Source organism: Heterocephalus glaber, unplaced genomic scaffold (assembly GCF_053883595.1).
Source record: "Heterocephalus glaber isolate CG9 unplaced genomic scaffold, H.glaber_assembly_v1.0 deba00000546, whole genome shotgun sequence".
Taxonomy (NCBI): Eukaryota; Metazoa; Chordata; class Mammalia; order Rodentia; family Bathyergidae; genus Heterocephalus; species Heterocephalus glaber.
Genome location: NW_028258147.1, coordinates 12,373,935 through 12,399,796, shown reverse-complemented (window position 1 = coordinate 12,399,796; position 25,862 = coordinate 12,373,935). Strand labels below are relative to the sequence as shown.

Genomic DNA, 25,862 nt, shown 5'->3' with positions numbered 1-25,862 from the left:
TTTGTCTTGTTTTACCTGGGGGAGTTGCTTTTCTATGAATTGACTACCATTTCCTTACCTTCCTCCTTATAATTCCACAACACCCTGAGGGCCAATACTGCAGAAACAGGTGCTTTTACACCTCCTTGGCTGTGATGAGTTATTGTTCTTTTATTTCAAATCTGTCATTCATCTCTGATGTGTGGCCTCTGGGATTCTCATTGAAGAAATCTATAAAGAAATACATGTTGTTCTTATGATTTTTAACAACTAAATTTATATAAGTAGTAATTCTCCCACAAGCTTGGAAAAAATTTCAAACCATAGGCTTGGAGAACATGTAGTCCAAGCTCTCATGAAGAAGCCAACTGCCCGAAGTCCCACCCTACTTGGTAGAAAGAATAGTAGGTATCTGCTCCCCATCCAATGTTTTTTCAACAATACTCTGTTGCTTGCAATAACTATATCACTTCATGGAAAGCTTCTAGTTGATTGATAACTCTTGGGTTCTATATTATTAATGGTCTTCTGGGCAGGGTGGGGGGGCTTTTGTGTCAATCAATCTTATTCCATCCCATCACGTAAACTTTCTCTATGAGGTACTATTCTATGGTATCAGAAGATGATTGGATTTTCAGGCTTACATATTAATGTGTAAATGAGACTGTTGTTTTAAGTCAGTTCTCCATGAAACAAATGTTCACACATAGGAAGTTTATTAGGAATGTTTATAGAGGAATGTTGGGTTAGGGAGAGGGAAGATTTAATCTAGATGAGTCACAACTATGACGCACCTGATTACAAAGTACTCTGAGATGGAGATGGACTCCTTACAGCACCCTCATCAGGGCATGGGGGTCACACATTTATGTGCTCCCTGGATAAACCTGACAGCCACTTGACACAGCCTGACTCCAAGAAAAGGTGTGACTTAGGGCAAGATGTCTCTCTTTGGCAAAGGGCATTTACCAGAAAGGAACTCAAATGAGAGCCATGAGATGGTGTCTCCTATGCCTCATTCCTGGAAGGAAACCTGTTTAGCAAAACACAGTGTTCAATACAGATACTAAATTAAACCAGATTTTATAACAAGTAAAAATTAAAAGGGAATAAATTGCAATAAAAGGAAATAAACTAAAATGTATCTTTTTCTGTCCATCTGGAAGGTTTTTTGAAAAAATAAACAGCAGATAATAGTAGTCTAGAAATGAAATAACCTAATGGTTTTATTCATAAAGAATAAAAACCAAAGCATTAAGAAGACATGCAAATTTCACATTCATTCTGTCTCTTAGGAAAGGATGAAGATTACTAGAGTTCAGGTAATTACTTTCTAAAGAGTAGTTTTATTATTCTTGTGTTTCTTATGCAAGTTTTACTTATAGGCTCAGTAAAATAATTATCTTGAAGTAAAAGGAACTAAAGAGCACACATTACCTTCTGGCTATATATTTTACCATGTTTGGAGCAGAATAAATATTAATTTAACATGAATGGTCACTTCATAGTCAAAAAAGAATGTTTGTAGTTGCTTTGGCAATAATTTCAAGAATCCATTAGTATATTTAATGAAAAGAATTAATGTAATTCAACAGAAGATTTATGTTTAAGGGCAGTAATTTTTAAGGGCAGTATCAAGCACATGATTCTGAAATTGTCAAATTTCAAATTTTTGAAGATGTAATTTAAATGATAAATGAGATAATTTTTTTTTTAGAGATCGAAAAACAAAACAAACACCTTTATTTTGCTGAATCCTTGATCATTCTATGAGGCAAATTTTTGGAAAATGTTTCACCTATACAATTTTTAACTTTCTTCATTCCAGCTAAAATGAAAGTGAAAGTAAGTTTTACTGCCATATTGACATTCTAAAGCATATTTCCTATTAGCTTTTAAATTACATTCAGTTGGGTGTGAGTGAGTGTGTCATTGTTCTTAGAAGTCAATATGAACAATTTATGTATTTGAGGTCATAACATTCTTAAACCAAAAGGAGAAAAAATATTTCTATGTGGCAAAATCAAGAAATTACGGATTGATTTGAAGGGATGAAAATAAGTTTATGAATCTATAACTCCTTTAACCTTCCAAAAAATCCTTATAATCCAGAAACAAATGTTGGTGAGTAGAAGGCCATGAGACTATCTGATCTTATTTTTCAAATTCTAATTAGTATATATAGTTAGTATATATACATATAGTAATTTTATATGCTAAATATATGTACTATTTATATCTAGTATATGTATTTGTATGATGTACTTTAAGGAATATCTAAAAATTATAAGTGATCTCAAATATCTTTCCCCAAACAGGCTCCCAACATTTTTTTTTCCTCCTTTCTTTCTTTCCAGTACTGAGGATCAAACTCAGGACCTTGCACTTGAGGGGCAGGCAAGGTGCCCCTGAGCTACATGCCCAGAATCAAAGTTTTTCTTTTCAATCTACCTCTTAAATTCCCCTGCACTGAGAATGCTTTGATCATTACACATGATACTTGGAAGGAAGCCCAGGCCTTGAGATAATTGTTATGCAGTTATTGTCCTGTACTCATTTGATGCTTAGACATTTATGCAGTTAAGTTAACACAGAGCAGTTTAGCAGATTATCTACTGGAGAGCTCTGAGGAAATGACAGCATGAGGAGGAAGGACTGTAAAATGATCAGCAGAGAGAGGATGGAGAGGTCAGTAGAGGGGGTTTGAATGTCCATGGCCAGGAGGTGTAGTCAAGCATTTAAAGACAGACTTCATGGATTTTGCTCACAGTTCTCCCTGAAATCAACTGTGTTAACTCACCCCCTACTTTCCAATATTCTCTCATGTAGTAACTTTCTCTGATTTACATCGTGGAGTCCTTTTTTCTTTTTAATACTTTTATATTTGAGGACATTAATATGCTTGTAGTTCTTTTCTCTTCTTAGCTCTGAAAACATTTACTTGCTCTGAAGCAAAGCCAAGAACCACAATAAAAAATAAAGAGTGAAAACACTGATACCTGTAAGCAAAATATTGGCTATCTATGCTTTACTATAAATACAATTTTTAAAAATATCGAGAGCAAGGAAGCAACTTGTTGTTACTATTTCCAAGCTAAGTATGTGGGCTTTATTCATTCATTCTTTATTTTAATTAATTGGTACATGTATACAGCACATCTTCATTCCTTTTTCACTCCCTTTTCCTCCCCTCCCCTCTCCTTCTATCTCTTGATCCCCTTCCCATTTGAAAGAGATATCTATCCTTACTTCCTATTACCTATCTTTTATTTTGTCTACTTATCTTTTGAATTTCTTATATAAGAGAAACCACACCATATTTAAATGTGTGTGTCTGATTTATTTTTCTCAGGTTATTGTCACAAGGAGGATCCATTTTCATTCATTCTTAAAACAGATGATTAGTGACTAACTGATATGATTATGTCTTCTTATCATTTTTGCAGTGTAAAATTTTGTGAAAAATTTCTTATGTGATTCCAATAATTACTCTCTTCATATTGCAATCCTTTGGTTCTAAATATTTGATAAAGCATGTATCTGAGCATTCATGATTTTTGAAGAAATGGAAAAAAATCTGTGATTAACCAGTCTGAAAGCTACAAGATCGGTTTTTAAAGTAATTATGGCTTTTATAAGATTATTTTTGTGAAGAAATCCATAAGTTTACATCTCAGTCTAGATATAGAGGACTTTCAGCAGTGATTATAGCATTCTTTGATAGGAGGTTTGTTGATTTGTTAGACGGTTATACAGAAACCAATCTGAGTGTTGATCTTGATATATTCTATTTAAATATTTTATTTGTATAATGTAGCTAATGAAAATAAAATTCTGAAGTCTATGCATACACAAATATAAATAAAATACAAATACAGATGTATAAAGATGTATATATGGAGTTACCTAGTTATGTAAATAATATAAAATAACAATTTTAATGAACATATCTCAATAATTTGAGTACTTATCTGTAGGTAGAGATAGCATCTAAACATAGATTTCTAACATGACTTTTCAAAGTACACTAAGATTTAAATCCTAGAAATAGAAATGCCTATGTTTATATATAGTATTGCTTCTTTTAGGCTTCATACATTTGAGTAGAAAAGGCTACTGTCTAAAGTTTTAAGAACTAAACTTCAGAGGCAGAGTAGAAGTTTGAATGTTCTGAGACTTAATATGAGCAATTTCCTTGCTCTTTTGGCTGCCTGGTAAATCATTTACTCCAGCAGGCAAAAATTTTCCTTTAAAAAAGCTTCTTTTTAAAAAAAAAAGCCCAAAATAGAGTTGGAATAGGAGCACTATGTACTTGCTCTGGATACAAGACTACCAAAATAGAAAAGCGGTTGGCTTTTTACTTAAGACCTAATAAGAAAATGAGGAGAATGTGCTTTAAGTGATAAAGAGATAGCCAAGAATCATTTTGGCAAAGTTGAAGTAAAGCTACAAATTATTGATTGGACAAAGTTTATACTTTGGAAGCATTGGAATTGTACAAGTGTACGTATTGTGCCTAGAGAACCTAGAAGGCAAAGTAACATTTTGTTCTGGAGTTGAACATTTCTCCCTACCCACTCCCCACCCCCAAACTGCAGCAGCAGGATCTGACAGTTCCATGTTCAAGTTACAAGCATCATAACCACACCTCTGCGTATTTTCCACACACCATGGAGACAAAAATGACTTTCAGAAGCAAAATCAAAACCAGGACACAGGGGTTACATAAAAAGGGAGGAAAATTATATATAGCTAGATTTTCCTCTTCATGTCTCAAAAGAACATTTATTTTCCTTTCCACTCTATGAATTCATAGACTTACCATTACTATAAATAGTATGTGTAATATGTTTACCTGCACACAAATATATCTATGTATATGATATTTCAAAAGTTCTTCACTTATTTTTATTTTCTATTATTTTTCTATATATACAGCACCTTATGGTGTGCTTTTTCTGGGCATCTTAACCACCAGAGTAACAGAACATAGAGTGAAAGACAGACATACTCTTACATAAGATACACACACACACACTGTATATATAGAGAGAGATATATCTTCTATATATATACATCTATATATATGCATATATATATCTTCTGAATATGGTCAGATAATGTAAACTCCAAGGGGTATTTCGTGATTTCAGACTAACTAGCCAAAAATGGATTGAGAGCTGGGAAGAGACTGCAATGATGTGCTTGCAAAGGCTTAATGGACCTGGAGCCTGGAGATCGCAGCACTACCAAGCATGGAGTCAGCCTTATTTATTAGGCTCTTGTCTCAAGGCCTTAAGGGTAGTATATATGGTCCTTAAGAAATCATATGGATTCAAAAATCTTTGAAATCCTAACAGAATGAACTAAAAGAATAATACATCACAATCCAGGGGCTGGGGATTTAGTTCAGTGGTTCTGTCACCTGCCTCACAAGTGAAAGGTCCCGAGTTCGATCCCCAGTACCAAAAATACACAATGAAGAAGTTCGTAGTACCAATTAAAACACAATTCATTAAAGACCACAATACTAGATTAACAAGGAAGATATGATCAGTGTGACAGAAATATATGCCAAAAAGAGATTTTGATAACATTTAACATGTATTTTTAATCAACTGCTAATCTCGATTCCTTATTAGAGTACCTATTTCAGAGAAGCAAGAGGAGAGTATGTTGGGGAGAGCAGCAGAGAGCTCCCGGTGGGCAGCCTCCAGAGGCTGGGGACAGGCTCTTCCATGATTACTGTCCTGGTCTCCACTGTGGCCTCCCTGGGGTATGGTCGCACCCGCGAAGATGATCCTATGGGTATCATATAAGTAAACACTTCCTTTTTTGGGCAAGGAGAACCACCTCCTTTTCATTTCCTGATTCTAAAATAAAATGATCACCTTTAAAATTAAAAAACATTAGTTTATAAGTAAGGCAATTAACCATTATTTTGGTATATTTTGGTACTTAATCTGCACTGTGCTAATGTGTGCATGTAATATGCACACATTTGTGCATGTATGCACATAACAAACACAAAGTGTTTTCATGCCATGCTTGAATTCAAATAGCCATTTTGGTGAGAACTTTGGAAAGTGAGCTACAATAGTATTACCACTGTTTCCACCCCATAAATATTTACTGAGCCTTTCCTCTTTAGTGAACAAGAACAACAACAATAAACTAATATAATAAATGACACACATATTGTGTGATTGAAAAGGATGAATCTGTAAAAAAGGAAAACAGAATAGGTTAAGGAGTGAGATTTAGTAGGATAGAGACAATTTGAACTATGAAATAGTGGTAAAAATCTGAAAGAAACTTGAAGACAGGGGAAGTTACCACATAGATATCTGGGATAAACACATGTGAGACAAATTTCTATTGATAATAAAAATTTCAATTTTAAGAATACATTCTAGGATTTGGAGATATAGATCAATTTTAAAGTGCTTGTCTACCAAGTATGAGGTCTTGAATTTGAACCTCAGCAATGCTAAACACAAAACAAAACAATAAAAGATATATTTGTGCTGGCCAGCTTTTTCATTGCTGAAAAAAAGTACCTGACATTCCCAATGTAAAGAAGGAGAGTATTATTTTTGCTCAGTTTCAAAAGTTTCAGTCTCTGGTGTGCTGGCTCCAAGGTTAAAAACATCAGTGTGGAAAGGCAAGATGGAGGAAAGCTGCCGAACTCACTTGCATTCAACAAGCAGAGAGCAGGAGAGGAGCTCAAGAAGAACAGCCAGGGGCAAGATATTATCCCCAAAGTCACACCTCCTTCATCCACCCAGACACATCTGGAAATGTGCTTTACTTATCTAGGTGTCTCTCAAGCCAGTCAAATCACAATCAAGTTAGGGGAGTGCAAGGGGAAGTAGAAAAGAATTAAGATGTGTTATGTTCTTATACCAACTCCCCACAATAAATATAATCATTTTATTCAGCAAACACATACTAATAAACACAGAACTGATTAACCAATACAATATTCTAAAGAAATATATGAGGATATGTAGCTTAATATTGTTTTATAGTAACTGAATATACTTTTTATACCATTATGCGATATGTCTTTGTTTAACTATATCTTAGAGTACATTTTTATGACAATAAGCTTAGAAGTGCTTCATACCCTATTATGATTATATGGTATTTCAATGAAAGGGTACACTGGAAGGTATTTAACCAAGCCTCAATTTTCACTATTGTAAAGAGTACTATAAATATTTTTGTGCCTATAGTTTTACATTTTGTTTGTTTTGCTTTAGAACAGAAAAAGTGGTGTCTCTACATCCATCAAGGGGATGCATAGTATTAAGCCTTAACATACTAATATGCACTTTATAAACTGATAATCTTCCCTTTCTTTATGCAAATTCTTGACCTTGTGCATGTCCTTGGTCCAGATTGTGATGGCTGCCCAAGTGCAGGCCTTGCATGGGGACTCCTAACAATCCCAGCACATCTTCTTGGAGGCTACTCACCCACTGTCAATGGGGCACACAGGAGGAGAGTTACCTCATGCCTCTCTTCCCTTCAATTCTGAGATCTAAGGGCCACTTGGTGATTGTTGGCAGCCACAAGCTTCGTGTTACACTACTCTGCTTTCTCTGAAACCCAAATGATCTTATGAACCACACGTGCTGGTTTTATAAAAAACAACAAGTTAATCCCATCCTTCCAAATTATTTTTTTTCTCCTAATTTCCCCACATTGTTTTTTCTCCAATCATTCTACAGAACATCTGCCTTCCCTGTGGTAACTCCCACAATGCTTTGATGTGTTTGCTACTTACATTCCTGCTGATTTATAAACAAACACTATTGCTTTCCAATGCTAGCAAGGTTGTGAGAAAATAGATACTTCTCTCTATCCTTATTACAAGCCTTTTAGAAAGTACTTTGACAAAATGCAACATGGGATACAAATATCCATTTATTTGCTCTTGGTAACCACAAGTATAGGAATACATTCTAAAGGAGCAATCCAAAATATGCATATGTAAAGACATATTTATAAACATGTTTACTGCAATATATTTATGTAGTTTCATAACAAAACATGTAGCTGTTTCCTAGAGTTGTCATAACAAAGAAAACTTTGTTATGGACCACAAAACTGAGTGGCTTACAGTATCAGTCAGCATGCAGAGTTCTGGAGGCTAGAGGTGTCAGTAGGATTGGTTCCATCTGATGGCCTAGAGAGAATGTTGAGTACTTTCATCCTAGCTTCTAGTTATGGCCAGCTATCCTTGATGTTCCTTGGCTTTTAGATGCATCACCCAATCCCTGCTTCCATGTTTACATGGTGTTCTCCCTGCATGAGGCTGGATTGTGTTTCTATGAGGTGACCTTGCTTGTGGTGGCATCATTAGAAATTATGTACTTGTCAACATCTACTGTCATGGAGACCACCTCCTAAGAGCAGTCTCCCCTTCAGTGCCTGTAGTGGAGTGGATCACCACACCACTCTTCAAGATATCAGTCAGCATCATTACACTTTGTGTTCATTAGCCAAACCCTCCAACTCTTCAAGTAAGAGATCTGCCTAATTCACAGATTCAAAAGGGCACCTTTCAGTGCCAACCCATCAGTACCATCCAAAGATATGAAAAGATATCATTGTTGGGATGTACTTTTTAATCTTTGAAATGTGACGAATTTTACCACAGTCTAACAAAATTCTAAGGTCTTACCTGCTTATGGAAAATACCCCATATATGCGTGCAATACTTTAATCTCTAAAAAAAAGGGAACATTTCAATATATAAATGTAATTTTCATGGCTACTCATTCCATTGATAACAAGAAAAGAGAAAAGTAGCCTCTGGGAGTCCAGACTAAAGTATCTATCAAGTTGAAAAGGCAATAAGTCAAAAGAAAATACAATATGAAAAGTCATCATCTTAGTTATTACAGCAAAATTATCAGTTTTTAACTTATCCATCACAGATGAAAGATGTAAACAACACAAGAAAATATCCTTTTAGCAGACATCAGTCATAAATGAGGTTACATCATTTATATGCTTGTCCAAGGAGACAATTTAGAACTACTGCTATAAGCTCTACTTGTGTCCTGAATGATAATCATGGAGTAAAGTGGTGCTAGATGCTTGGAAATAAGTTTGCCCAGGACCACCAGGAGTTGAAGGACAAAGCTAACAGCACTCCTACACCATTAGCTTAAGAAGAGAATTGTCAATACAGCCATATTGTACCAACTTGCTAAGCATCACTGGACATTTCCCATAGCATACTAATATGGATTATTTTAAGAAAAGAAACTATCTCTGATACATAGCCCTTTTTACTTTTCTTCCTATGGATCTGTGCCTACTCTGAATTTCTTAAGGTAGGAACTCAATATTAACTCACAAGAAAAGGAAAACAGGCTAGAAAAAAATGGCATTATAAGCTCACAGCAAGAAATATATGCTTAAAATGGAATTTATTTTTCCTTATTGCTATTGGAATGGACACTTAATTTTCTCCATAAAATAAAATGAAACTTTGAGAAAATTTATGGCTAGTGAGAGAGCAGTGTCTCACATGGCAAATTATGTTAGCAAAGTAGGGAATAAATTATCAAAGAAATCTCACTAGTACTACACTGCAGCCCCTGCAAGACAATATTTAACTTTCTACCCACAAGAGGCTATCGTCAGACACCTATCATTAATGAGGCCACTGAAATCTGTGAGGTAATAGCCTTAAATCAGAGGTAACTAGAATTCCTCCTCTTTTCTTTTTGCTCTCATCAGTGTTTTTGTACTTTTCCTTATCCTCTTTCCATTGCTACTGCTCTCAAAATATCTTCTTTGGTCTGATGTTGTAAGATTTGTGCAACTATTATGCCCCCAGCTTTCTCCCCTTCTTATTTGCCCTGTCACCAGTTTTCATGGTGATTCCAATGGAAGCCCCTCTAAATGACAATGGTAGAAGTCACAGACTCATCCCCTACCTTTCCAAACACTTGACATAGGATTATTAAATGGTATTGTTCACTTATTCTGCAATGATTGGTAGTCTTCCTACAAATCATTTTGATTTTACTTTTTGTTTGAATATATTTTGAGGTTTTGATCCAAATGGACTGAAAAATATTTGACTAAAAATTGCAAATTTGAAAGTTGTGAGATGAACTGTCTTTGTGGCTTCTAATAAATATTTCACTATTGACTGAGAAGAGAGTTCTGCCCAATCAATTATGGTATAGTACATATATTGATATATTAAACTTCATACTCAATTAAAGCAAAATCCTCATATAGAGCAAAAGGTAATGACAAATACTTCTTTTGTAGTGCCTACTTTATGTCTGAGCCTTCACATTAGTTACTTAAAACACACACCACCTATGACACTTAGTGCTGTCTCAGTTATAGAAATGAGCACACTCAGTCTTGGAGAAATTATGTTCTTTGTCCAAATTCTCCTGTCCTGCTCAGTCTTTCACAGCCCCAAACATAAAACCCATTTTATCTGATTCCCATGATTTCATATTATATTAGGCTAAACTGAAGGACATGATTTTATTTTCATAGAACACAACCCATTAAGTAGGGAAATATTTTATAACAAAGTTTTACTATTATTTTTATATCACTGTTACATTTCTTACTAGTAAATGACACTGGAATTGCCATCTTTCAGTGAAAAACGTACCTCTTCTTCCTTTGTGCTGCTTAAATCTGTCTTGGGCAGCTTAGGTATTTCAGGGAAGGCCAAACTCTCCTTAGCTGCAGGTTCTAACAAATTTCTTTGCTTACACACGTCCAGTTCAGTTCAAGGGACATCCAAATAGAGACTTTCCTGAGACATCAAGGCGTTGATTCTAACTGTGAAGAGATGCTGCTGAAGAAAACACTGTGGTTAAGATCCTAAGTTTGTCCTTAAAAGGAAACCCACAGCTGTTTTTTGTTTTTTGTTTTTGTTTTCTGGGAATTTGCCTTGTCATAGGACAGTAATGTGAAAGGGAAATCAGGTTAATTAACTCTTTCTATGCATATGTACTTCTGGACATACTAGTTAAACATTAGGACTTAGTAAAGTCTATTTTCTCAACTACTCTACATCAGAGAATTATTACAAAAGAGAAAAAATGTTATGCAATTATTCAGGAGTTAAGCTGTGTGCACAGAAAAAGTGTCCCGGTGCTGAGGCAAGATTCTGGATTACTTGAAAGACTTTATTGTTGATTTCATTCCTTTATATGCATTGTCTACAAATTCCACAAGACTCAGAAGGTTAAATTTGATTAAGAGAGGGATAAACATATTGTTTTCCTTAGAAGAATTCTGAACCCCTTAACATCATAGACCTTGCCTTCTTAATCTTAGCATTGTCAGAGTTCAGCACAAAATCAAATCAAACTGTAGCAAATCCTTTAAACATGAAACTATATATGCACATTAACATATAGTACATTGAACATACACCGATTATTATAACTTTTATAGATTAGTAGTTTGATTCTTCCAACTCTGAAATATGCAATATTTTTATCCCCCAAATTATACTTGGAAAAACTGAGGCATTTGTGAGTTTAAGTAATTATCCCAAATCACATAGCTAGCAATGGGCTCACATATCTAGAACCCAGAATTCGCTTGCCCCCAAGTCTTTGTTGCTAATCACTGTGTTATCCCTGACTTACAAAGTTCCATGAGACAGTATTTTCCTAAGGTACCGTGTAGTACTTGGTCATTCATTTCTGTACTCTTGAACTCTTTCAGGAAGGATTTGAAGGCTACTCACCTTTGAATCTAATTAAGAAAATACTTGAAAATTCCAAGATTACTATGGTTGAATGAATATGTCAAAACAAAATCCCCACCACAGAGGAAAGGAGACTATACTGGGAATATTCCCAGCAGCACAGAGCATGATTAATAATTACACCACAGTCTGAATTTGCAGAAACAAAGCCATTTATTCATTCAAACATTTCATGACTAAAGTCCTCTAAGAAGGAAAAGTAAAGACAGGTCTCTAGTGAGTGCACAGACTAAAGCAAGAAGCCCTAGCATCTTTAGGGGGAAGCCTGTAGCATAACAGAAGGAAGGCACATTTTCTCAGGCAAGCTTAATGTGGCAACACTCCACATAGCATGTTTGGAGATCAAGTCAATAGCTTCCAGCTCAGAAATTACTGACAGTCATAATATATGAGGGGTATTTTGCTGTTTGAGTCTTTTCATCATCTTACATTAGCAGATTGATTGTTAGTTTATCAGATTAGTCAGTTGGCATCTGTGAAATAACATACAAGATGAAAAGGGTTTAGCAGGTAAGCAGAGAAGAGAATATAAATATCACAAGAGTAATGGCTTTAGAATATCCAGAAGCCTCATGGTATGATGTAGCCTTCAGGTCTTAACCAGTCTCTGGTGCGGGAGAACTTGAAAAGACACTTAGCTATTATTTTTAAGTGCAAGTTATGAAGACATTTTGTAACTTACATAGTAGATAAAGTATCTAAGTATACAAAGACCTGCTCTTTTATAAATTCTGTAACACTGAACAAGTGGCTATGCTTGTTTTCTCACCTGTAAAATAGGAGAGGATTGAACAAGATGACTCCTAAGGTTCATGCAACTCAAATATTCTGGAGGATCAGCAGCAAGCTCATCAAGCACAACATCAACTTTAATCATTCACCAGATGAAAGAAAGAAAGAAAGAAAGAAAGAAAGAAAGAAAGAAAGAAAGAAAGAAAGAAAGAAAGAAAAGAAAAAAGAAAGAAAAGAGAAAGAAAGGTGGCTTTGCCTACAGTTTGAAGTGCCTTCAAAAGCAGAAGGTCTGATCCAGCTCTGATGCAATCCCTCACACCCTGTGCCCTTAGGTAATCATGAAGCTGCCTGTCCTAACATCCTCAAAAGGTGCCAGAGCCAAAGTTGAGCACCCGATAGACAGACGGACAGATGGGCAGACAGATGCTGAACAAATCTTTTCAAAGGGGGAACTAAGAAAAGAATAATTAATGGTAACTAACTTTAGAAATCTCTTTAACTATTAAAAATAAAACATTGCAACCCCCTACCCAGAAAAACAGCTCTCAAATGTTCTGTCTTCTGTCACACTGGGGTTTGGCCTCACATCAAACGGGCAAACACAATGAAAACTTATGGAGTCTCCAAAGGTTCAAAGTTTTCTAAATGCAAGGCCATCTTTTCTTCCAAAAGAGTGGTAAATTTGAGATAAAAACAAGTCACGGACACAGAAGAAATCTAGACTCAAAGTCTATTTATTTACAAATATGTACTGCTTCTGCACCATATGGTTTGAACAAAGACATCAAAAAGTGAAAACAACAGCAGGTCTCCAGCATAGCTGCTGTAGAGATAGCTCAGTTTCCAGGTCTGAACTATTCTCAGAGAAACATCCATTCACAGTCTGTTCAATCCCAGGCATTTCTGTTTTTGCAAATATGTCTACAAGTATCAAACTCCATCTTCTCTCTTTCCTTTATGGAGAAATTAAATTGATGTTTTGCATACTGTTTTTTTAAAAAATGACTTGCAAGCCATCCTTCCACCCAAGCTTAATATTATGTATGGCTATTCAAATACTGCTTTGAATGACATGTGGAAAAGGCCAGCCAGCTCTGAACGGCAGCACTAGCAGTGCCTTCAGCCTCATAGTGTGTTGCGTTTCTGATGCCTGCGTACTTCCTCTCTCAGTCCCGCTCTTCCTCCTCCCGCCTCTCAGCTGTTCCCGGATTTTTCAGTAAGTCTCCTCTTCTTCCATCTTCTCCTCACTGCTGCAGACAGCCAATCTCTTCTTCCTTAATGTAGTATACCCCATGTACATTTTCAAAACATACCCATTTGTTTTCTAAACCTCTAACCTATGATAGTGAATTAATGAAGTCTAACAAAGGTCTTGCCAAGAAGCTATATATTTAGAGACACCATGTAAGATAGTAATATGAATTGCATTTGGAATCAAACAATACAAAGTCCTGTGTTATAATATGGTAAAATTTCTTTTAGTGACTCTAAATTTTATTTTTCCGTTGTAAAGTAATAATAATTATTTGACATTTCTGTAGCATTTACTAAGTCAGGTATGCATTATCTCATCTAACTCTCATAACTGTGCTTGACTCATGCTTCACTCAGTATTCAATGAACTTTAAAATAAGGAATTAAGACTTAGTATATCAAGAAATTTGTCTATATTTATGGTTTCAAGCTATATCCATCTGAATTTAGCACCAAAATGCACCTTGCAAGGTTTTTATAAGGATCAACTAAGATGGCAATGTAAGGACATTGCATAGGTTAGGAAGTGCTATGTAAATGGAAGCCATTGTCCCAAAGAGGACTTTAAATTAAAGAAGCTACAAAGTTTAAGCATGATTTGGAGATGGAAAAACTTAAAGAGCAAGAATTAAACCTGCACTGTCCTATTATGGAGAATAAGAACTCAGCATCCCAAGAGGAAGAAATTAGTATACAAGAAGTACATGCACATAAAATGCACCATGTAGATAATGATAAAATTGTCTAAAAGGAAGGGTTCTCATAAACAGAGAAAAGTAGATAAGAAAATATTGAGTTTAATTTTGTCTTTTTTTCTTTAGTTTTCTATATTATTATCACCAATTTTTCCCTAACTCCCCAACAAAATAAATAGATGACTTTTTTGGCAGTACTTGGGATTGAACCCAATGCCTTCTCACTGAGTTATATCCTCAGCCTTTATACATTTTTATTTTGAGATATGGCTTTACGATATTTCCCAGAGGAAGCTCCAATTTATGATCCTCTTGTATCAACTTCCCAGAGTGCTGGCATTATAGGCATGCATCACCACACCCGGCTAATGTCTCTTAATGGTATTTTCCCAACTGTGGAAGAAAAGTTGCACTAGATAGGTTAAAGAGATAAAGAAGAATTAATTGAAGACTATCACAATAGTGTTGAAAGATCAAATTTTACTCCTTTAAACCAAAAGCAGAAGAGTCTTTAAGCACTGGAGTGAACTGGTAGAATGGTACTAGAGGGCTAGGGTGTAATGGGAATGTTATCCATGTGATTAGACCATCTTTATTTGCTAGCTGGTGCATATCAAAGTCAGGCTTTTATTCCATGGGGTGGAAAGGATTAGAGCTTCATCTTTCTTGGTGATTACATTTCAAAGAGATGGCTCTAAGGTAATTGAGAAAGATATTCCTGGGTTGTAAAATTTTTAAGAATTTAGGAGATGACTTATATCTCAAAAGAGCAGAGAAAAAACCCTACAATTGAAACTTTTAAAAGTAAATGTTCTAGATTCATGGAGAGAGAAATTAGAGAAACAATCCCTTTCACAATAGCATCCAAAAAATGAAATACCTAGGAATCAATCTAGTGAAGGAAGTGAAAGACCTCTACAATAGAAACTATAGTACTCTGAAAAAAGAGATTGAAAAGGATATCAGAAAATGGAAAGATATCCTTTGTTCTTGGATAGGAAGAACCAATATGGTGAAAAGACTATACTTACAAAATTGTTATGCAGATTCAGTGCAATCCCAATCAAAATCCCAATAGCATATCTCACAGAATTAGAAAAAAAGAACCCTAAAATTCATTTGGAAGCAGAAGAGACCTAGAATAGCAAAGGCAATTATGGGCAACAAAGGAAAAGCAGGAGGTATCACAATCCCTGACTTTAAATTATACCTCAAAACTACAGTGATAAAAACAGCATGGTACTGGCAAAAGAACATACCTGAGGATCACTGTTACAGACTAGAGGATGCAGAAACAACTCCAGACATCCTCAACCAAACACCCTCATCCTTATCCAAATACCTTCCATGGAAGAAAGGCTCTTTAAGAAATGGTGCTGGAAAAACTGGCTTTGCACATGCCAAAGATTAAAACTAGACCCATATCTTTCACCACACACTAGCCTAAAATTGAAATGGATCAAAGATCTAAATATTAAAACAGAAACACTGAATCTGCTGGAAGAGAAATTAGGTAGAATGCTTGAGGAGTAGGCAAAGACTTCATGAACAAAACCCAGACTGCACAAGAAATACTATAAAGAATCAACAACTGGGAACTTATCTTATTAAAAAGCTTTTGCACAGCAATAGAAACCACTAACAGAGTGAAGAAACAACCCACAAAAATAAATAAATACATACATACATAAATAAATAAATAAATAAATTAAAAACCCACTGGAGTGGAAAAAATTTTTTATCAGCTATTAGATAAAGGACTATTTTCTAGAATATATAAAGAACTCAAAAAAATCAACCCCCCCTAATTTAAAGACCCAGTGCAAAAACAGGCATCTGAAATAAAAAGACACTTCTCAAATGAAGAATTAGAAATGGCAAATAAATATATGAAAAAATGTTCAACATCACTGGTCATTTGAGAGATGCAAATTAAAACAACACTGAGATTCTACCTCACTCCAGAAAGAATGGCTGCTATCAAGAAATCAACCAATAAAAAATGCTGGAGTGGCTGTGGGGAAAAAGAAACCCTTCTCCACTGCTGGTGGGAGTGTAGACTGGTACAACCACTGTGGAAATCAGTGTGGAGATTTCTAAAAGAACAAAAACTAGAGGTTTCTTTTGATCTAGCTATACCTCTTCTTGGTATCTTCCTGAAAGAATTAAAAATATCATACCACAGCCATATATGTGCACCCATGTTTATGGCAGCACAGTTTGTAATAGTTAAATCTTGGAAACAACCCAGATGTCCATCAACTGAAGAATGGATAAAGATGTGATTTTTTATACAATGGAGTACCACTCTGGTATAAAGAAGGATGAGCTTCAGACATTTATAGATAAATGGATGGACCTTGAGACCATACTCTTAAGTGGAATAAATCAGACACATATGTTTAAATACCACATTGTTTCTCTGGTGTGAGAAACGGAATGTGGAAATAAGGACTGAGATGTGTAATGGATGTTGGGAAATGGGAAGAAAGTGTTCAAATGGGAAGGGGAACAAAGGAGGAGGGAGGAAAAGAAGGAAGCGACAAGAAAAAAAATGAAAATAGAAGGAAAAAATGGAAATAAAGCTTTTGTAGATAGGGAGGGGAGAAGGCTTGAGGGGGGAATGGGATAAAATAAAATTTATATTAAAAAAGTAAATGTTCTAAGCTAAGGGAGATCAGGGAGCTATAATCAGAAAGAAATCTAAAATTGAATTGTGCAAGGTAAGAAGATGTTAAGGCTGTCTTGGTTAATGCATATAAGTATACCAGATAATTATATCTTTTTTCCCTAAACATCCATCCTGAATCTCTCCACTTCTCTTTCAATCTCAACTGGTGTTCTCCAGGCATGATGCTCAGCTGTCAATTTGGGACTTCCCTTTTCCCCTCTTCACTTACCTGGAAATGCTAATAGTAGAATAAATACATTCTTCATCAACATGATGCATAAAAATATGATGCATAAAAATAAAATATTAAGATTTTACATGTCTGAAAATGTTTCTTCATTTAATCTCACTCTTGAGAAATCTGGATTACATATAGAAATCTAGTTTAAAAAACATTTTGCCCTCAAAAGTTTGAATGTGCTTTTTACACACACAATCTTCTAATTTCCACTATTATTATTTAGAAGTCTAACATCCCCTGGTCCTTCATTCTTTGAATGTCACTCATTTTTCTCTCTAAAATCTTCTCTTAGTCCATTCACTAAGTTGTAACAAAATACCACAAACTGGATGACTTTTAGCAAGAGAAATTTACGTTATATAATTCCAGAGACTGGGAAGTCCAAGATCAAACAGCAGAAAATTTAGTGTCTTACGTGATTCCATTGTCTGGTTTGTAGATAGCGATCTTCTTGCTTTAACTGGATATAAAAAAAGGGGGAAGGGAGTCTCTTGTGGTCTCTACAGGGACAACAATCCTCCTCATTAGGCTCCACACTTATGACCTCATCGCCTCCCAAAGGCCCCACTTCCAAGCACTATCACATTAAGATTAGGATTTCAATATAAGAATTTGGGGTGTGGTACAACACAGTCATAGCAAAGCTTTTAGGGTATTGCCATGGTTGCTGGTGGTTTGAAACTTCATTCACTACATTGATCTCTCAGGGATCCTTTTGTTCTGAAAGCACATGTTCTTCAGTGATGCACATATTATTGGATTAAATATTCAAAAATTTCACCCTTTCTCTTATCTCTGCTCTTTATTTTGGAAACTCTTATGAATTAGATGTTAGGTTTCATGGATTTGTCATGTAATTTTCTCTCCTACTTTAAATTTCTTTACCTTTTTGTCTGTTTTCTCAAATGATTTTCCTAACTTTATAATCCTATTGACTTTTTACTTTATTTTTATGTTTTTATCTCCAAAAGCTCAAGGATTTTATTATTTCTGTTAAAGTATTCTGCTTTTTAAAGAAGCAAATATCTTTCATTTATCTGAAGATAAGGATTTAAATATTATGTTTAACACACACCCCCCCCCCTTTTGTTGCTCTCTAGATTTCTTTTTGACTGATTTGCTTGGATTGCCTTTCAAGTTGGAGACTTTCCAAACTGTCAGGCAATTTTGGCTGTAAGGGTTTTAAAGCAAATGCCAATGAAGCATTATTTGGAAGTTCATTGTATCACACTTCTTAAAGAATATTAAAATTAGAGCCCAGTGGTTTCGCTGCACGATCTCCAAATGGCAGCCTCTTTGCTGGATATACTGCCCCCTTTCCCTGACTCTCCTCTGCCCTGCTCAGCCCTTGAAGGCTTGCCCTGAGAAAGATGCCTGGACTTCCTGAATGGCTTGGCTGGGAGTGGGGGAAAGGCATTCTTAGGAATATTGGGGAGCTGAAGGAAAAAGAAGTCTAAGTACTTTTTCCCAATTCTCTTTCTGTTTCAGTACAGGATCTCCAGCAGTGTTTGTAACTCTGCACACCTCAGTGTTTTTTCCTTTCTTCTTTTTAAAAATTAGTATATGTCTGTAATACATAATGATTACATTCAGTTTAGGGGATTGGTACATATAGAAATGGCCACAATTTGTTCATTTTTATCATCCCTCGGCCTCCCCTCTCCCTTTTCCTCAGTGGGTCCTGTCCCCTCCCATCATCCTTCAGCCCTGGACATGCAATGCCTTCTGACTCTTGCTGGCTTCCTGGTGACTCAATATCCCTTATTTGTTCACTTACTTGATATAAGCAGCTCCTCCACTAGCAGCTTTTCATTTGAATCACCAAGGGTGAATCTGATTTCTTGCCAGGACTATACACATTATTCTTTTCTTTGGAATGCTTTCAGTTTCTAGGGGAAGGATCCACTAATATTTTTCCAGGAAATCAAGAAAGCATATGCCTAACTATGGGTGGTCATGAGGCAAGTGTCACTGGGATGGGGGTTCATCACTAGTAGCTTACGATCATGGACAGTTTGTCTGGAATACACGGCTTTGTTTCTTTAAATTCAAGATAATATGGACTAAATGCCATTAAACATGCAATGTGGCTAGCAGCATTTAGAAAGATTTTTATTTCTCTGGTACCAGCGACTGAACCCAGGCCTTCACACTGAGCTACGTCTAGCCCTTTCTTATTTTTTTTATTTTTCAGACATAGTCTCTTTGAGTCACCACATTGCTCAGACTGGGCTTAAATTTCATATCCTTCTGACTAGGCCTCCCAGAGTTCTGAGATTTTAGGCATGAGCCACTAGGTCCAGCTAAAATGTTTCTAATGGCCATTTACTCTATTTGCTGTTGTAATGAAGAAGGTGTATTTCCCTGGTCTTCTTTCTTGTTTACTCTTTCTTTCAAGTATTCCTTTGTAAAATCTGAGTTGTCTGAATTCCACTAAAATGAAGTTACCAAAATCTAAGATTCAAGATTTTTTTCATGTCTTCTTTTAAAAAAAGAAAATTAATATACTACATTTTAATTTTTATTTGTTTCTATGAATTATGTAGGCATAAAATAGAAGATTTTAGAAATGCAGTGATTTTCCATTGTTTAGGCATAATATTGTGGCCAGTGGGTCTATCTGGCCCTTTCATCATCACTTTTATCCCAGCCACATTCAGTTAGCATATCATTAGCATGTTGGCAAGACAGTTACTTTAATATGCAATAATAAAAAAAGACAGAACTCAAGCAGGAAATAGAACACCTTTTTAATAACCAATGCATTAAAGGAGGAACAGTTTTCTTTCATCAGAATATATTACTTGACCTTCTGCAGAGGCAAGTTCATTGGATTTAATTTTGAGGCACTGATTACTTTTTCTTTTTTTTTTTTTTTAGCCAGAGATGGTTTGATTTGACAAAGTCTGGTTAGGATGCAAAGAGGCTATTAAAGTGATTTTTTAAGTATTTTTTTTCCTGAAGAATGGTTCATTAATTGCTTGTGAATATTCATCCCTCAATTCTCCTTTATTAGGCTCAAACTACAGTTGTAAGATATCATGTTTATATTGATGTAACTAATAACAAATGTTGCTCATTAACTTGGTCATCACCAAATTGGACACTTGACAAATGTACTCAGGGCCTTGCTCCAGTGAATTTAATATAGATATGAGACCATGTATTGATCCTAAGAGATGAAATCAAGAACACTACTGTGGAAATAAATTTTAAAAGTGGATAATATGTTTTACTGAGTTTAGAAAAGCAAAAAATAATGACTTTTAAAATTAATTCTTCTCAGGTTTCTCTGAACACTGTGCTAAAATAATTGAATACATCTGCTCAATATATAACATGAATTGAAATGTTAAAAGATAGTTTAAAGTTCCGAAATACAACAAAAAGCAATAATATACAACACAAAAATTAAAACATAAAAAACACTACTTTGCTCCACTTTTCATCCTGGAACCAAGAAAATCTAAGTTCTGTATAATCAAAAAAACTAACGAGAAACAGCAATGAAAATCTTTTCTCCTACTGTAATCCAGCACACTGTAATCTGAAAACTTGTTCTCAGACATGTACAGACTTCTCAAATGTGAAAAGCCAATGGGAACTCACTGCACAAGTGTAAGTCTAAAGGCTCAGAATAGAATTTTAAATCAGACTATATTAATTTGGAATTTGATTATGTTATAAATTGATGTTTACCTCAACATTATTTAAAAGAAAAACTAGATGGTAACAAAAATTTCCCTTTCATATAAAGAAATAGACTATATCATAGCTTTAAGCAATAACCTTTCCTGTGCTGACCCCCAACCCTTATGGATAGGTGAAGTGGGAATGGTGGGCTTCTGAAGAGCTGTGAAATAGGTGGGCCCTGGTGTCAAGGTGACCAAACATATTTATTAGGTAGCTAGAGAGGAAACTGTTCTATGAGGCCAAGGTATGATACTATTTCATCCATTTTATACATCAGAAACAGAAGCTGAGAGGTTGGTACTTAGGCAGAATCCCACAGATGCTTAATTATGATACTAGGAATTGATTCTAAGTCTTCTGCCTCCAAGGTCCCCACTTTTCTTACTGTGCCACCTACAGAAAGACAATAAAAGAGCTTCATATGGTACTTGATCAACAAAACACTTTCATGATTAATTTTGGTTTACTAAGAAAATCAAGGGCAGTCAGATTTGCTCAGCGTTTTCTGTCCTTGACCTTCCCTTAGGCAGGTGGCGAAACCACTGAGCTAAATCCCCGGCCCTGGAGTCCCTTTCTTAATTTTGGTACTTTGATCCCTATGTCTAATTGCCCACCATGAGCATTAAAACTGGATTGCACTTGGATAAAGCCTCCCTCAGGGAATAGTAAAACACGTTTCTGGGTGTGTCTGGGTGGATCATGAATGCGTGACTTGGAAGTATATGTCTGATCTCTGGTCCTTTCTTCTTAGGAGCTGTTCCCCCTGCTTTGCTTTCTGCCTGCTGTGAACTAAGCATCTTTGCTCCACCATGCCCTTCTACCATGATGTTTCTGCCTCAGAGCCAGCTGGTCATGGACTGAGACCTATAAAGCCATGAGTCATGCTATTCCTCTCCTTTATATTGCAGGTGTCAGGTATTTTGTTCCAGCAACAGGAAAAGTGACTAATACACCCACCTAAGGCCTCCAGCCACCTAAACTCTAGTTGGTCTGTACAAGACAATTTATGCTCAATATTTTTTGTTTGCTTTCTTTCCTCCCCAAATTTACTAGTCCTGTTTCTCCATTCTTAGTACTCTGGTTTCTCCTGGGGAAATTCCAACTTAAGTGACTACTGTTCCAGATGAAAATCCTGCATTAATGGTTGCCAACAATTGCTGTTGATGGCAATATTAGACATCAGGTAGGTTAGGTAAATTATTTTTTAAAATCACAGAAACATTTCCAAAGGAGTGTTTACTATGTATTCTTATTCATACCTGGGCAATGGTCCTAAATCTAATTATCTTAGGAAGTTTTAAATTAATTTTATATTAAAAATAATGAATAAAATTTTTTTTACCAGTTAATGAACTTTACTTTTGTTTAAATTTCTTTTTCTTATTATAAAAACCTCTGAGAACCTTCATTAATCCCCCCAGAAAGACAAAACTTGACTTTAAACATTTCAAAACTTATGACTCAATTTGCCTAGTTAAAAAGAAATTTATTTTGACTTTCTATTGAAAAGTTAGCTGTGTTTTGTCATTACAGAACCTTACTAAATACTGAAAACTGAATGTTTGTTGTATTGGAGATCCTAATCTGAACACATACAAAACACACATAGAGTCTTGTACTTAAATCCTATTTTAGAAAAAAATGTGGAAAACAATAAGCTATTTAAATTGCATACATTAAAACTTCAAGTAATACTTGAAACCCAGTATTTACTTCATAAGCTACTTGCTTTTATAATCAATCTCAGTTCACATTTATAAACTTGCATACGTGTTGCAGATCTAATATAAGGCATATTTGTGATCATTGGCAAAAAAAAGCCAGCAGTAATCAACATAAACATGATTGGATTTAAAAGCTGTCCAATAAATAGCCTTCTATAGATTTGTTAATAGATTGCTGAGGCAACTATATTTTCTAAATCTGAACAAGAAATTTCTGGTGGTCTATAAAATAAATAAAGCTTCTTGACATATAATTAATTGGCAGAACTATAATCTTGGAAAATACAACATTTTTATGAGAAACACAGTATCAATGGAAAGTTTATGGTTACTAAGTCATTCTAAATACAAAGACTCAATAATAAAACTCACCAGGATGTCTCCACCACTGTCTAAGGAAGTGTATTTAGAAATAAAGTTCTAGAGTGGAGATGGGTGACAGTACTCTAATTTTAACCCTTATTTTAATTGTCCCAGGGAATTGCATGAATTTTCCCTTCGTAACATTTTGGTTACCAAGTAAACACCTAATATTGATTTAATTTTCTAAAGAAGCTTTCTTATAGGAAACATTATTTACTGACCAACTCAAGTGGGATTCTAGTAGTTAACTTCTTATTTATCTTGGTATAAGCTAATGAATTGAACAGATATTCTTGGAAATAAATTCCTTCAGGATGATTCAGTCTCCCAGAATTTACTCCTGAATAAAATGGAAAAAATAGGAGTTCTGAGTTTGCAAACAAGAGGATAGAAGGTGAGTATCCATGAGCAGGTAGTCTGATACTAAAGCCTCAAAAAGCAGCACTAGTGCCCCCACCACCCCATCTCCCCACTCCATTTGCTTCATTATTTCAGCAAGTATTAAGTTTCAAGATCAAACATCATGCCTTCTATCTTTTCTGCATGCATGTTTTGGACTAATTTCTATTGTCTTAGTCTCCCTTAAAAAGGGAAAATTACATATTTATATGGATGTTTTAAAAAAGCAAATTTATAGTCTGCTTAATTGGAATCTTATGTATCAGGCAGCATTATAGAAGGGATAGTGGGTAGAAATCAATCAGTAAATGAAAGAGAGTAACATTAAGGGGTCCATGTCTGGAACAGTAAGAAATCTTTATAGTACAAAGAGATACCAGCTTTTACAGCACTGACATTTAAGATATTTGGGGATGCAGAGCCAAGATCTATGTTGGCAAGTAAAACATGTTCAATTAGTAACCTGTTTACAAGCAACTGCTAAATTCTATGGCCATTTGCCTTGTCAAAACAATAGGATTTTGAAGGCACCTGATATTTTAATGGTTAGCTACACCAAATGATTATTAATAATATTAAACAAATGATGATTATTTAATAATACTAAAAATTTAAAACCCTAAGAAAATTAGAATAGATGGTTTTTATCTCAACTTGATAAAGGCTATCTATGAAAAACCGACAGCCAACATCATACTAAATGGTCAAAAACTGAAAATCTTCACACTAAAATCAGGAACAAGACAAGGATGTTCACTATCACCACTCCTGTTCAACATAGTTTTGGAAACATTAGCCACAGCAATTAGACAAGAGAAAGAAATAAAAGCAATAAAGATAGGAAAGGAAGAAGTTAAAATGTTATTTGCTGGTAATATGATACTCTACATAAAAGACCCAAAAAACTCTATCAAAAGACTTCTAGACTTAATTAACAGATTTAGTAGAGGAGCTGGATACAAGGTAAACACTCAAAAATCAATAGCCTTCTTGTATGCAAATAACAGACTCACTGAGAGAGAAATTAGGGCAACATTCCCTTTCATAATAGCATCCAAAAAAATGAACTATCTAAGATTCCATCTAACAAAGGAACCAAAAGACTTCTACATTGAGAACTACAACACTGATAAAAGAGATTGAAGAGGATATAAGACAATGGAAAGACGTCCCTTGTTCCTGGGTAGGAAGAACCAATATAGTGAAAATGGTCATACTTCCAAAACAGCTATAAAGAATCAATGCAATCCTGACTGAAATCCCAACAGTATATTTCACTGAACTAGAGAAAACAATCCAAAAATTCATTTGGAACCAGAAGAGACCCAGAATAGCAAAAGCAATTCTAGGCAACAGAGACATGCCAGGGGGTATCACAATCCCCAACTTGAAACTATACTACAAAGTCACTGTGATAAAAACAGCATGGTACTGGCAAAGCAACAGACCCAAGGATCAGTGGAATAGATTAGATGATGCAGAAACAACTCCAGACATACTCAGCTACCTCATCTTTGACAAAGGAGCCAACATCCTCACTGGAGGAAAGATAGCCTCTTTAATAAATGGTGTTGGAAAAACTGGATTTCAACCTGTCAAAGATTAAAACTAGGTCCCTATCTTTCACCATGCACTAAACTAAAATCCTAGTGGATTAAAGATCTAAATATTAAAACAGAAACACTAAACTTGCTGGAAGATAAGTTAGGTAAAACTCTTGAAGACCTTGGTATAGGAAAAGACTATGAATAAATCCTCAGTAGCACGTGAACTAGAACAAAGAATCAACAGCTGGGATCTCATCTTATTAAAAAGCTTCTGCACTGCAAGAGAAACCACCAACAGAGCTAACAGACAACCTACAATGTGGGAAAAAAATTTTACCAGCTGTTCCTCAGACAAAGGCCTGCTATTTAGAATATATAAAGAACTCAAAAAAATCAGAGCCCCCAAATATAAAGAACCAACTCAAAAATAGGCATCTGAAATGAACAGACATTTCTCAGACAAAGAAGTTAAAGCAGCAAATAAACATATGAAAACATGTTCCAAATCACTGGTCATTTGAGAGATGCAGATGAAAACAACACTGAGATTCCACCTCACCCCAGAAAGAATGGCTGCTATCAAGAAATCAACCAAAAACAAATAGTGGTGGGGTAGTGGGGAGAAAGGAACCTTTCTTCTTTGTTGATGGAAGTACAGACTGGTGCAACCACTGTGGAAATCAATATGAAAATACCTCAAACAATTAGAATTAGAAGTCCCATTTGACCCAGGTATTCCTCTGCTGTGTATCTTCCCAAAAGAATTAAAAGAATTATACCACAGTGAA

At 35.3% G+C, this 25,862-nt stretch overlaps 1 protein-coding gene across 6 annotated transcripts in view; it reads right to left on the bottom strand.

The window, feature by feature from the left end:
• The window catches only part of Iqub (IQ motif and ubiquitin domain containing), a 194,086-nt gene that overhangs the window by 8,789 nt on the left and 159,435 nt on the right, over nucleotides 1–25,862 (bottom strand). For all 6 annotated transcript variants that reach the window (XR_015448722.1, XR_015448724.1, XR_015448723.1 and 3 more), the window contains 2 exons: nucleotides 10,643–10,828; nucleotides 59–210 (listed from right to left, as the gene is read on the bottom strand). The gene's annotated coding sequence lies outside the window, so the exon portion shown is untranslated. The remainder of the gene's footprint in view (nucleotides 1–58; nucleotides 211–10,642; nucleotides 10,829–25,862) is intronic.